This window comes from Gorilla gorilla, chromosome 15 (assembly GCF_029281585.2).
Source record: "Gorilla gorilla gorilla isolate KB3781 chromosome 15, NHGRI_mGorGor1-v2.1_pri, whole genome shotgun sequence".
In the NCBI taxonomy this organism is placed as follows: Eukaryota; Metazoa; Chordata; class Mammalia; order Primates; family Hominidae; genus Gorilla; species Gorilla gorilla.
In genome coordinates this window covers 65,124,428-65,138,860 of record NC_073239.2, presented here as the reverse complement: position 1 = coordinate 65,138,860, position 14,433 = coordinate 65,124,428, and the positions used below count along the sequence as shown (strand labels likewise).

The window sequence follows — 14,433 nt, the reverse complement described above, 5'->3', positions numbered from 1 at the left end:
TGCTTTTGCAAATATTTCATAAATTATATCTCTAATTTATGATCGTTGTATAATCCTGATATATTAGAGATTTTTTTAAAGCATTCTGAAATCAATTTGAAAATGCAAGGTTACTGTTACCTCTTTAAAAATGTAGATATAAGATAGTAGTGCATTAAAATTTAAATTCAGCTGTGACTGGAAAAACTTTACTGTAATCTTTACAGATTTTGAGTTTCTGTCAAAAAATAGCTAAAATTATTTTAAAAACATATTTGAACATCTAAGATATTATGAAACATATAGGTATTTTGTATTCAATGTTTAAGAAATCGTTAATTAAACCCAATCACTGGTTCCCTATAAATTTAACACACATTAAGATAATGTTTTGTAATTCATCTAAAAAATAAAAATATCCTAGTGTTCATTTTAGAAACTTCAGATCAGTTTATTAGAAGAGTATTGACCAAATACCATACCTAAAAATCTCTAATTATAAGCACTTATTTGTATAAAGATTACCTCCCTATTTTGTGACAACAACAAAAAGAAATGTAGCAATGAATTAGATAATGAGGCAGACAATATTGCTCTTTCATCTGAAATCACCATAGCAAATTTCATGCTAGTCTAACTGCTTCATAGTGCTTTACTGTCCTCTTAGTAAATAAATATCAAATTTGAACTTTATTCAATAAAATTAGACTCACTTTTATCCAGTTGATACATTGAGTACATTTATATGTTTTTATCTGCAAACAGGGTTTCATTAATGGATACAATTTAAAAAGAAGGAATTAGATGATAATCATGTAATAGCTGATCCTCAATTTAATTCAGTAGGCATCAGTTAACTAACATCCTGGCATCATGGAAACAGAAAAAGAATAAAAGGAAAAAGAAAAGGAAAAAAGAGAACACGTTATTAAGAATGAATTTGTGTTTCTATAAAATGATTTTTAAGGATTTGATATGACCTATACCTAAATTTAAAGACTTTGACTATTATTACGCTCACGCTAAAAAAAGTGTGTTTTAAAATAAAATAAAAGCTCATGCTAATGCAGAGGGCGGGCATGTAAAATCCTAGCAGCAAGGAATTTGGCTATATCAACCCTCATTAACTGAAAATTTGGTGACAGCTTTCTCACTAGCATAAAGGAATATCTCCAGAAGAAAATTCATAAGGTAATCTGGGACAGATAAAAGAGTGGGAAAATAGTATATCTAAAACAGGCCATCAAAATATGACTATTTCAAATGTATAGCAATTCTATGCTTCATCCTTTCCTGTTCGACTAAGATTTCTGATATCTCACAAAAGATTACGGCATGGCAATCTAACAAAGCTAACCTGCATACTTCTGCTACACTAATGGGTACTTTTTCATTGTGTGATTCTTTAAAAATTCTGTCAAAGTATCTTTGCAAAAAGGATACAAAAAAGGCAGACATAGTTCCTCATTTATGTTTTGTCACTTGGTTACTTTTGATGTGCAAATGTTAAAATACTCTGGGTTATATCATTTCTAAATCTGTACTTGAATATTCAGAAAAAAATAAATAAATGAAGCCATGAGAGTTTCATATAGCATTAAGAGCAAGCAGAATGTGGGTCACTAATCAAGGTGTGACTGACCCAACCAAATACCTTCCAATCACATTTATCATTTCACCACTAGCAAGTTATTTCCTTTGATAAAGCATTGCCCTGTTTTCATAGCGCTGTTTTAAAATGCAAGATCGCTTAAGAGGAAATCATACAATGTCTATAACAGTAAGTTTATTATTATATTATTAGGGCAGCTGAGCCCAGCAAGCATGAAAGGCCTCTGAAATTAGAAGGACGAGCTGAAGATTGAGCAGGAAAAGTATCAAGGGTAGTGATTAGGAGTCAGAAAACATATACTGCCTTCATCGTATTTTTCTGAGTGCTGACCTGAATGTCTCAAAAAAAAAAACATAAATAAAAATACTACCAATTTTTAAACATTTGCATTTACATGGGGATGGGAATAGTGTGGGGGATATGACAACAAATATTCAAACAGCAGTTCCCAGTCTGCACTGCATGAAGTGCCTAAATATCCAAAATAGAAGATTTGTAGTCTGATTGGCTTGAAGAACCAGTACACATGGTTTGGATAACAACAGCCACTGAGAGGAAATCGTAGAGAAGAAAGAGACAGAGAGCCTCCGGAATTCTCCCTGACTTTCTTGTGGCCCATCATTATCATTGCATTTTTACTGAGAAATTGCATATTTACATTGCAAGCTCATCAGATTATGTACAATGGTGTGGATAGTAAACTACAGGATTTTCATTTTCATGCCAAAGTTTGTGAGCCAGACTGGTGTTAGCTGTTGGCACAAATATTTTCATTAATTCCTATTTAAGTTCTAAGTATATAATGGCTCCTTTGGAACATGTGGAATTTTCTCTGAGGTGCATAGGAAATAATTTAATTATGTCTGAATTTTAAGTTTACACAGGGACTAATAGGAGACAATAAGGAGTCCAAATAGTTCTTCTTATTAGGAAAATATCTATTTACTACCAAGTAAGTCTTGCCACTATTCTAAAAAGATGAGGCGATAGGTAAAACAGTAAAGAATTATAAACAGAACTTTTGGACTGTATCTATAAAATGTAAAAGGAAAGACATTCATGGTGTATTTCATTTTTTATGTTCTATGCAATTAATTATCACAGTTATTTACATCACTATGCAATTGATTTGGTTTTAGCCCCTGTTAGCTTCAGAATGAGAAAACTGTGTATGCAAAGGTGGTAATTCTGAAAATGCAACAACGTATTTATATCAACTAGGGATTATCTCCATGGTTTAAAGACAGAGTTATTTTGTCGTTTTTGCAAATATGCTAATTGTGCCTTGTCATTGCAGATTTCAGAGAAGAAACTGTTACCTAGTTTTTTAATACATACTGAAACAAGAATTTAGACTCAAGTTCCTTGTACTTAAATAGTTGCAAACCAAGAAATAGAATGATAGAATAAGAGTCTTCCTTTTGAGCTTCAGGTTTTTGAAAAAAAAAATTCTAAAATAAAATTTATCTTTTTAAATAACTAAATGCGTTTATTTCAATGTTATGAAAGCAATTTAATCATCAGGATAAGCAATATTCAAACATTTCCTATTTGGTAGTCCCTTAGAAGAAGCCAGGAAAATATTTGTAAGGTACTTTATTTTTTATACCAGCAACTGAAATAAGATTTGAAAAGTACCTGAAGATAAGAGCTCCTAAACTACATCCAAAACGTTACTGGAGAATCTGTAAATAAAAGGGACTCATTCCCTCTAGGCTGCTTGTGTTACCGGCAGTGAGTCTGTACGGGTCTGTGGCAACCTCAATTCTTGCCTCCTCAAAAGAAAGAATTCGACTGAGGGGCGTAAGGCAGAAGAAGAGATAGGGGCAAGTTTTAGAGCAGGAGTGAAAGTTCATTTAAAAAGCTTTACAGCATGAATAAAAGAAAGGAAACTACACCTGGAAGAGGGCCAAGCGGGCGACTTGAAGGACAAGTACTGGTTTTGACCTTTTAACCTGAGGTTTTATACATTTGCATACTTCCGGGGTCTTTTCCCCTTGCGATCCGCTGTCCGCATGCGCAGCGCCCGCTGGTACTTGGAAGATGGGCATGCGCAGTGTGCTTACTGGAGTTGTAGGCATGCTCACTTGAGGCGCTCTTCCCTTACCAGCCAAATGTCATATACCAGTTAAGCTGTCATTTTGCCTTTTAGTGCGCATGTGTGAGCCCACTTGCCAGACTCCTGAGATCTTACTGGGAAGCTGCTGGTCACCCGCTTTAGGTTTTTTTCGTGGACTTGGACTTGCACCTTTCCCTGGAGCAAGCTGTGACCAATTATTATTCTAGAGAGACAGTTAACAACTGCCTGACGATCACCTGATGGTCACCTGACATATCTGGTTTGGATGAGATGACCTCTCCTACCCTGTTTATGTCTGACTGGCTACCTACTGTAACATTTGAATGTTGCCTTCTCATAAATAAATGTTAATATAATACCTTAACATACATCGCTTTCACTATTTCAGTCCTAGTTGCTAAATAACTTTATAATAAATAATTGACACCATTTTCTTTAACTGGCAGATCTCCTGAAGTAAATTTTTTTTTCTAAAAAACCAGCATGAAAAGGAAGTGTGCTGAAAGCTCTTAATGAAAAATTAGTCCCAAAGAGCAGATTTTTTTTTCCCAGCCTAAAGGATTGCTTTTTAGCGAAATTATCATTGTTTTTATTTTCAGTTATTTTCTCTAATATGTATTTGTGTATAGACACAAACCCACATGATAATACAAAAACACTTTCTCTAAAGACAACAGCTAAGATACAAAAAAAGTATTTTTCAAATTAGGTTAGCGATCCAAATATTCTTTTGAACATATCACATATTTTTTTCTTGATAAACATGCTGTTTCAGAATACAAAAAAAGCCCCAAAGTGTGAAGTTAACACTAAATTTCCTTCCTCATAGAAGAATGGCCATATTTTTCCACAGAGCCTCTTTTACCCTGTGAAGAAAATTATTTTATATTTCTTCACTAGAGTCAATGTTTTTTCTAAATTCTACACTGACTATAAGAACATGAAAAAAAGTAATTGCTTTTTTCTTCTTTTTCTCATTATTCTTCATGTACAGTCTATCATATTTGTTCTATATATTTATATTTTCCTTAATAGATATCAATCATTTTATAATAGAAATGCTTAATAAATAAAAATATAGCATCATGAATATTGTTAGACCAATATTATTCATAATATCCAAACATTTTCCAGGATAAAAAAATAAATTTATCATAACAAGTTTTAAACAGAATATTCTGCTTTGACAGATTTTGTTAATCTGTTAATAACCATTTGATTTTGTAACACTTACTTTGGTTTTCAATTAGCAATGAAGCAACAGAAAACCATCCGGGCTCTGCTAAGGTTTTGATGATATGACACATTGTTATTAGGAAAAGTAATATTAGTTTTCTTTATTTAATCTCATCATGAATTTGCTTTCATTTTATTTAACAATATATTCACAACTATTATTTTCTAAATGCTTTAGTTGTTCTGTTTATGTTCAATCAACTAGGAAATATAGATGTATATATATATATATGTCTTATGTTATATAAACTTGCATAATGAAAGGATGCTCTATTGTAAAGATCACATGTAATAAAATAAAATTCACTGAATATATTTTCTTAGTATTTTATTTTCACCTATTTTATCTTCATTTAAATCTGACATCCTTTATACCAACATTTCTCACATAAATTATCCAAATATTTATTTTTAGAATAGTAAAGTGATTTAATTTTTATTGAAATAATAAAATTTTCAAGAAATGTCATGCTAAAATGTGAATTACCTGGGGTATTTCCTGCAATAATCAGACCGATTTTAATTTAAATACTCCGTATCCTCCCTCTCATCTCTACTTCCTTGCCATATACGTAATAAGGAATCAATATATGCTTTTTTCAAAAATTGCAATTCAGGGAAGATAAAATAACTATTTCTTATTGGGCACTTTTGGATCCACATAAGTAAAACATTGTAACAAATCTAAAAGAAAATTTGACAATTTATCATGTTTTATTTATTTTCAATAAGACATTCAATGTCAGCCCAGCTTCTCTAATTAAAAGAAACTTATATCAACTGTAACAGCATCTTTTTTCAGTAAATAGCCAAAACAGTTCAATGTTAAATGAACTCAATTTATGTGAATGTATTTTGGTAAATTTGGTTTTTTTTCTTAAGTAAATTTAGAAAGCTTCTTCGTGAAATTAATGAGACATGTAAATAGGCATAAAGAGAAAATGATCCCAAGCAATACTCACATATACAGTCAGAAGACTTGCTTGGGAAATTCTGTCCCAGAAGATAAGTTTATTCTTTAATGAAACAAAGTCTACAATGTTTTGATAACTATCTAAGTTGAAAAAAATTGAATTTATTCAAATGTAAAAAAGGTGAATACTGTAACACTTTGTTACACAAGATTACATTCTCATTCTTCTAAATTCATTGAATCCTAAAATTTTGTCATTTTTATTTCGGTATTAAATTTGCCTAGCATAAAATTTGTATATATCTGTATATGCTGTGTAAATATTACAAGTAAAAAATATGAAAGTATCTACTATCTAAATTCAAGATAAACTGATATTAAAATTATTATCAACTATATCAACATGTGCACTTTATTAGTCTGAGGTTAGCCATTTACAATGATAGGTTTAGGAATCCAAATATTATGTCAACTTCCTGTAAAGCAAGCTGTGGAATTTTATTCTCCATTATTATTTTTTCATTCTATCTCTTCCTTCCTCCTTTTCTCACCAAAAGCAAAAAAGTAAAATAAATAAAGTAAAATAAATGTACTGGGAATGGAATCTGGAAACTTGTTATTGCAATCCTGTAGGTTTAGCTGAGCAAGATTTTAGTATCTACTAGCTACATGGCTTGGGCAAGTTACTTAATTTAAGTGACTGCTGGTTGTTGTTTTGTTTTAATTTTGCTTAAAAAATGGATTAATTGGTACTGCTTTATTTTCAGTTTTAAGATCATTAAAAACAATGAGAAACCATTGTGAGTCATACTTGGCATTCAGTCTGTATTTTTTACAGATAATATTATTAATAAAACATTATTTTCATATGCTCTAATTTTTTATTTATAGTCATTTATAATAATTATAAGAATTATAAATCAAATGTTCTAGCTCACAAAAACAACTTGATGTGTCAGATAACACCCAATTCATGATGGACAGCTCAGGCTGCTTGGTAACTTGATGATCCACGATTAAACATTCAGTATCTACTATGGCTCAGTACCATAATTGCAATTAGAGCTGCCAAGAGCTTAGTCTCAAAAGAATAGTTGTCTGTGGAGAATGGCACAACTTCAACCATCATTGGATCTCCTGGAACGTGTAGCCCAAGTGGCATAGCAGCTTGTACAGTAGACTGGACCTATTGCATAGCCTTCTCTTGTTCTGAGATCCACTCAAAAAACAGCCATTTTTTGAGTCACATGGTAAATGGGTCTGTGTCACACAATGAAATGACAAATATGTTGCCTCCAAAAGCATCATGTCTCTATTTGGTCGTAGGAACAGCCAGATGCAACAGCTATCCTTCACCTTATGTATTAGTCCCTTTTCACACTGCTATAAAGAATACCTGAGACTGTGTAATTTATAAGAAAAGATGTTTAATTGACTCACAGTTTCGCATAGCTGGGAAGGCCTTAGTAAACTTACAATCATGGTGGAAGGCAAAGGGGAAGCAAGGAACGTCTTAGCTGGTGACAGGAGGTTAGGTCTGCCAAACACTTTTAAACCTTCAGATTTCCTGATAACTCACTCACTTTCATGAGAATAGCATGGGGAAACCACCACCATGATCAAATCACCTCCCACCAGGTCCCTCCCTTGACACATGGGGATTACAATTCTAGATGAAATTTCAGTGGGGACACAGAGCCAAACTATATCATTCTACCCACAGCCCCTCCCAAATCTCATGTCCTTTTCACCTTTCAAAACGCATAATGCCTTCCCAGCACTCCCTCAGAGTCTTAACTCATTCCAGAATTAACTCAGAAGTGCAAGTCCAAAGTCTCATCTGACACAAGGCAAGTCCCTTCAACCTATGAGCCTTTAAAATAAACAGACACACACACACACACACACACACATTGGTTACTTTCAAGATACAATGGGGTTACAGGCATTGGGTAAATGTTTCCATTCCAAATGGGAGAAATTGGCCAAAACAAAGGGGCTACAGGCCTTATACAAGTCTGAAACCCAGCAGGGTAGTCATTAAATATTACAGCTCCAAAATAATCTGATGTGACTTCATGTCTCACATCCAGGCCACACTGATACAAGGGGTGGGCTCCCAAGGCCTTAGGCAGCTCCACTCCTGTGGCTCTGCTGGATACAGCTCCTGCAGTTGCTTTTACAGGCTAACATTAAGTTCCTGTGGCTTTTCCAGGTGCATGGTGCAAGCTGTTGGTGGATCTACCATCTGGGATCTGGAGTATGCAGGCCCTCTTCTCACAGCTGCACTAGGGAGTGCCCCAGTGGGGACTCTGTGTGGGGGCTCCAACCCCAAATTTCCCCTCTGCACTGACCTAGTAGAGCTTCTCTATGAGGGCTCTGCCCCTGCAACACACTTCTGCCTAGACATCCAGGCATTTTCATACATCTTCTGAAATCTGAGCAGAGGTTCCCAAACCTCAACTCTTGGCTTCTGCACATCCGCAGGCCCAACACCATGTGGAAGCCACCGAGGCTTGGGGCTTACACCTTCTAAAGCCACAGCCTAGCTATACCTTGGGCCCTTTTAGCCATAGCTGGAGCTGGGGTGGCTGGAATGCAGGGTGTCATGTCCCAAGGCTGCACAGAGAAACAGAGCCCAGGCCCTGGCCCATGAAACCATTTTTCCCTCCTAGGCCTCTAGGCCTCTGGCCCTGTTATGGGAGGGGTTGCCTTGAAGATCTCTGAAATGTCCTGGAGACATTTCCCCTATTGTCCTGGTAATTAACCTTTGGCTCCTTGTTACTTAAGCAAATTTCTGCAGCTGGCTTGAATTTCTTCCCAGAAATGGGATTTTTTTTTCCTTCCTACCACATGGTCAGGCTGCAAATTTTCCAAACTTTTATTCTTTGCTTTCCTTTTTAAATATAAATTCCAACTTCAGATAATCTCTTTGTAAATGCATACGACTGAGCAATTTCAAAATCAGCCAGGTCACATCTTGAATGCCTTGCTGCTAGAAATTTCTTCTGATAGATACCCTAAATCATCTCTCTCAACTTCGAAGTTCCACAAATCTCTGGGGTAGGGGCAAAGTGCCACCAATCTCATTACTAAAGCACAGCAAGAGTGGTCTTTGCTCCAGTTCCCAATAACTTCCTCCTCTCCAGCTGAGACCACCTCACCCAGGATTTCATTGTCCATATCACTATCAGTATTTCAGTCACAACCATTCAACAAGTTTCTAGGAAGTTTCAAAATTTCCTTCATCTTCTTATCTTCTTCTGAGCCCTCCAATCTGTTTCAACCTGTGCTGGTTACCCAATTTCAAAGTCACTTCCATATTTTTAGGCATCTTTATAGCAGTGCCCCACTCCTGGCACCAATTTTCTGTATTAATCCATTTTCACACAGCTAAAAGAATACCTGAGACTTGGTAATTTATAAGAAAAGAGGTTTAATTGACTCACAGTTCTGCATGGCCAGGAAAGCCTCAAGACACTTACAATCATGGTGGAAGGTGAAGGGGAAACAAGGCAAGTCCTACATGACAGCAGGACGTGGGGGGATCTGCCAAACACTTTTAAACCATCAGATATCATGAGATCTCATTCGCTGTCATGAATACAGCATGGGAGAAACCACCCCCATGAGCCAATCACCTCCCACCAGGTCCCTCCCTTGACATGTAAGGATTACAACTCTAGATGAGATTTGGGTGGGGGCACAGAGCCAAGCCATATCACCTTAGAAGGAGTATCTTTATATGCCCCATTCCATTAGACCTCTAGATATTTCACTGAACTAGAAGGCTCCTGAGTTTTTGTAGTATGTATATTTCTTATACACCAGTCTGGTTATTTTAAAAGTGTGTAGTCCTTCCCCCTTAGCTTTCCCTCCCACTCAGCCATGTGAAGCAGGGGTTTGCTTCTCCTTCGCCCTTCCACTATGACTGTAAGTTTCCCAACCAGGCTGCATGTATAGTCTGCAGAACTGTGAGTCAATTAAAACTCTTTTCTTCAAAAATTACCAAATCTCAGGTAGTTCTTTATAGCAATGTGAGAATTGACTAATACAAGTTAAGATAAAACAAAGATATTTCTAATTTTATAATATAGAGAATTGAGAATAAATGCCTTCCACCACAGATACTTCTAGTACTTTATTAATCCCAAACATTAATTTGCCACATATATCTGAGTGCCTATTTTGAGCTAGGTGCTGTTCTAGATTTTGAAAATATAAACTAAATCCTTCCTTCTTGACAAATACAATCTCATTCGTGAGACAGTTAAAGAAAAATAAGTAAATAAGTTAAAAATGAATAAATGAATATAAGTGAATACATACATACACACATTATACAAAAATTATATAATATGTTAGAACATAATTAGTAAAATAAATCAGAGACCAAAATATAGTGTGCATGAGTTAGAATTATGATTTTATATAAGAGAGGAAAACTCATGAAGAAATATTTGTATCAATACTTAAAATAGTAAAGAGGGAGCTCCAGGGATAAGTAAAGAAAAAGCATTTCAAGCACAGGGAAAAACAAGTGAAAAGTTTCCAACACAGCAAGAGGTTAAGCCAGCTGCACTTCCTCGGTCGAGAGGGGACTTGGAGAATTTTTCTGGGTCTAGCTAAAGGATTGTAAATGCAGCAATTAGCACTCTGTAAAAACGCACCAATCAGCACTCTGTGTCTAGCTAAAGGATTGTAAACTCACCAATCAGCACTCTGTAAAATGGACCAATCAGCACTCTGTAAAATGGACCAATCAGCACTCTGTAAAATGGACCAATCAGCAGGACGTGGGCAGAGACAAATAAGGGAATAAAAGCTGGCTACCCCAGCCAGCAGTGGCAACCCGCTCCGGTCCCCTTTCAAGCTGTGGAAGCTTTGTTCTTTCACTCTTCACAATAAATCTTGCTGCTGCTCACTGTTTGGGTCCGTGCCACCTTTAAGAGCTGTAACACTCACCGTGAAGGTCTGCGGCTTCATTCTTTAAGTCAGCGAGACCAAGAACTCACCAGAAGGAACCAACTCTGGACACAACAGGACCATGTTCTGTCTTTTTAGGGATAGTAAAGAGGTCAAAATGGTCAGAAAAGATGAGGGCAAAGTAATAAAAGGAAAGGATGAAAATCATGTAGCTGTACGTAGATTTAAGGATTTTGGCTTTAAAATGATTCTATGGGAAGTCATTGAAGGCTTATGGGTAGAGAGGCTGACACACATGATCTGAGTTTAGTTAAAAATAGAAATAGAGACAAAAAAGAAAAGAAGGCAAGGGAGAGGAAGGAAAAGGAAGAAGGGAAAGGAGAGAGTGAAGGAGAGAAGAAGAAAAAGGACAGAAAAAAGCAGGGGATGGGGAGATGAAACGGAGACCAGCAAAGTCTATTGCAGTAATTGCAGCAAAAAGTGATTTTGACTTGTGGCAGAATGGCTGAAATGGAAGAAATTAAGTATTGGCTGTTCTCTGAAAATAAAGCCCTCAGAAATTCCTGAGAGGTATGAGAAAAGAAAAATAGATAACCTCAAAATTTTTGGCCTAAATAGTTACCATTTTCTGAGATGAAGTCTCATTGAGAAAAAAAAATTAGAGAAAGATCAGTTTGGATTCACAGCTGTTAAGTGTAAGATGCTTATTATACATCCAAGTAGAAGATAAGTAGATAGGCATATGAGTTTGGAAAACATAGAACAGTTCCAGGCTAGAGAAGGCATTTGGGAGTCATTCTCAGGTGAGAAGAAACTAAATTACTTTGCCCAGAGAATGCACGAAGATAGCGAATAGAAGAGCTCCAACCAATGAATATTTTATGTGAAAATACAGATGTTGTGTAAATGTCAAAAATGTTTGAAAAAAGACAAATTCTTGAAAAACACAGATTTTCAGATGGACATAAGAAGAAGCAGAATATATGAGTAAAAAACTTAAAAGGAAATACAAAAATGTCCACAGTACTATTATTCATGAACTTCATACTGAAACAATCCATAGGCTAATTCACATTTGGTACATTCATATAATATAATATTTGAAAGCAATGAAAATTAGCAAAATCATACAAGAAAACAACAGCTTATGTGCACATCACAGACATATTCAGCAGGAGAGGCCCAACTTGTACTAAACAGTTCTAGTTTTATAAAGTTCTCATGCAGATAAAAGTAAATTACAATATAGATTAATAGAATATTTGTTTCACCTGTGTGCTGATAATAACAAGGTATGCTGGTGTATTAGTCTGTTTAAACACTGCTATAAATAACTTCTTGAGGCTGGGTAATTTATAAAGAAAAGCAGTTTAATTGACTCACAGTTCTGCATAGCTGGGGAGGCCTCAAAAAACTTACAATCGTGGCGGAAGGTGAAGGAGAAACAAATACCTCTATACACGGTGGCAGGGAGTGGGAGACGTGTTACACTTTTAAACTGTTCAGATGTCCTGAGAGCCCACTCACTATCATGATAAAAGCATGGAGGAAACCAATCCCGTGATTCAATCACCTCCCACCAGGTCCCTCCCTTGACTCCTGGGGATTACAATTCAAGACGAAATTTGGGTAGGGACACAAAGCCTAATCATATCAGTTGGCAATGTTTTCTCCTTTGATCTGGGTTTGATTACTCAAGTGGTTTTATTTAGTAATCATTTATTAGACTTTACAGTTATTTGTAATATTTGCACTTCTCATGTTAGACTTCTAAAACTTATTTTAATTATGAAAAAATCAAAACAATCAAATAAGAAGTAAAAGTAGTATTATGTGGAGACTAGCCTTATGAATTATTAAAATATCATATGAATCTGGCATAATTAAATAGGATTTCTAGTGGCATCATACTGGTATGTTAAGAAAAAGACAGAACATAGGTACCTAATGGGAGATGTAAGAGGATTTGTAGACATGATGGGAAAGTGAAATACACAATATGGCTGCAGAAAATGCCTTTATAAGAAAAATACAAATCCAGAAAGAATTGACATGATAAACCTCATTACATGTACTTTGAAAATGTCTGAATAAACCAAATCAAAACACAATAGACAGATAGGATATATATTTGCAAATTATGATAGACAGATATATAATTTTTATGGTTCACTAAGACAAATATTAACAACCCAATAGAAAAATATTTAAAACTGCAGACAGAGTCCTTAGTAAAAGAAATGCAAATATCTTTTGAGTATAACATAATATCTTCAATCTGACTCATGATCAGACTTTCAAATTCTTTTCTGTATTTTATTTTTTATTTTTTGAGATGGAGTCTCACTCTGTCACACAGGCTGGAATGCAGTGGTGCGATCTTGGCTCACTGGAACCTCTGCCTCCTGGGTTCAAGCGATTCCCCTGTCTCAGCCTTCTGAGTAGCTGGGACTATAGGCATGCACCACCACACCTGGCTTTTTTGTATTTTTAGTAGAGACAGGGTTTCACCATGTTGGTCAGCCTGGTCTTGAACTCCTGACTTCAAATGATCCACCTGCCTTGGCCTCCCAAAGTGCTGGGATTACAGGTCTAAAACACACCTGGCCACTTTTTGTATTTTATAACTATGTATTTCCCACACAATATGAGAAAATTTAATGAAACTGGAAAACAATTTTATTTTAATCAGATTTGTAACTTGAGTCTTTCTGTTCTTGGAAAAATTTTGCATTAAAGTTTGCTATTATGTTGTAGAATTCCTGAAAGTAGCAGTCTTTCTATTTTACCCTGGGAAAGCTTGAAAGGCCTTGCTTTCAATTTTTAAAATGCAACAATCAGTAGAACATTTTATTTATACACACAGAGTTGCTAAACATTTATGCCTATTACCTATGATGCATGTTAGCATATTCTGGTCTATGCGATCCCAATCCATCCCATCTCCTTCTGTCCTATCCTATTCAGATTTATTAAAATAATTGCTAATCTCATGGTACTGAGTTGATGTCATCTGACTGTGACCCACATTTTGAATAATATTGCTTTATCACATGCTGTATGAGTTTTATTTAGTTAAACTATAGATAAATATAACTTCGGGGATAGAGTAAGGATAGTGTTATTTATGACTGTTTAATTTGAAAGCCTAATATAGAAAAATGCAGCTATGATCAAAATATTCCTAGAGAAATACCAGTTTAGTACACAACCTTTGATTCAGTGAGTACATAATTGACTTCAATTAAAGTTCTATAACATAAATGTGTACTTTCTAAACGTTTATGTGCAGAATTAGTTATCTTTTTGAAATAGATAACATTTTAAATAATTGTATGATTCTTTAGAAGATAATAAAATGGTAGATCAACATATGTATGTATCTTTTGTAGAAAAAGAAAATAGTTTCATATTAATGGCCCAAGTAAATGAACACATAAAGCTTTTTCAGAATTGCAATCTCTAAATTATAAATAAAATAAGCATTAGTGAAATTAAATAGGATGGTGGCAAATAGTTTTTCTGTTCCAAAAACACAAAGTAAATCCCTTTACTCTCTGTTGTTAAAATCATAAGTAATGACTTCTCACTACACATCTAAGCATTAATATTTTCCTTGTGCTTTTAACTCTTTTATGACAATATAAGAATTGCCATAGTTCAAAGTTTATAGACATTTCCTGTGGC

The 14,433-nt window shown here is 35.0% G+C and overlaps 1 long non-coding RNA gene across 2 annotated transcripts in view; it reads right to left on the bottom strand.

Moving 5' to 3' along the window:
- The window catches only part of LOC129526564 (uncharacterized), a 34,147-nt gene extending 30,533 nt beyond the window's left edge, over window positions 1-3,614 (bottom strand). Inside the window, exon 1 of one of the 2 annotated variants that reach the window (XR_008671237.2) lies at window positions 3,490-3,614. This is a non-coding gene — a long non-coding RNA (uncharacterized lncRNA). The remainder of the gene's footprint in view (window positions 1-3,489) is intronic. The other variant, XR_008671238.2, reaches the window with a different exon arrangement.
- Window positions 3,615-14,433: the final 10,819 nt, after the last annotated feature.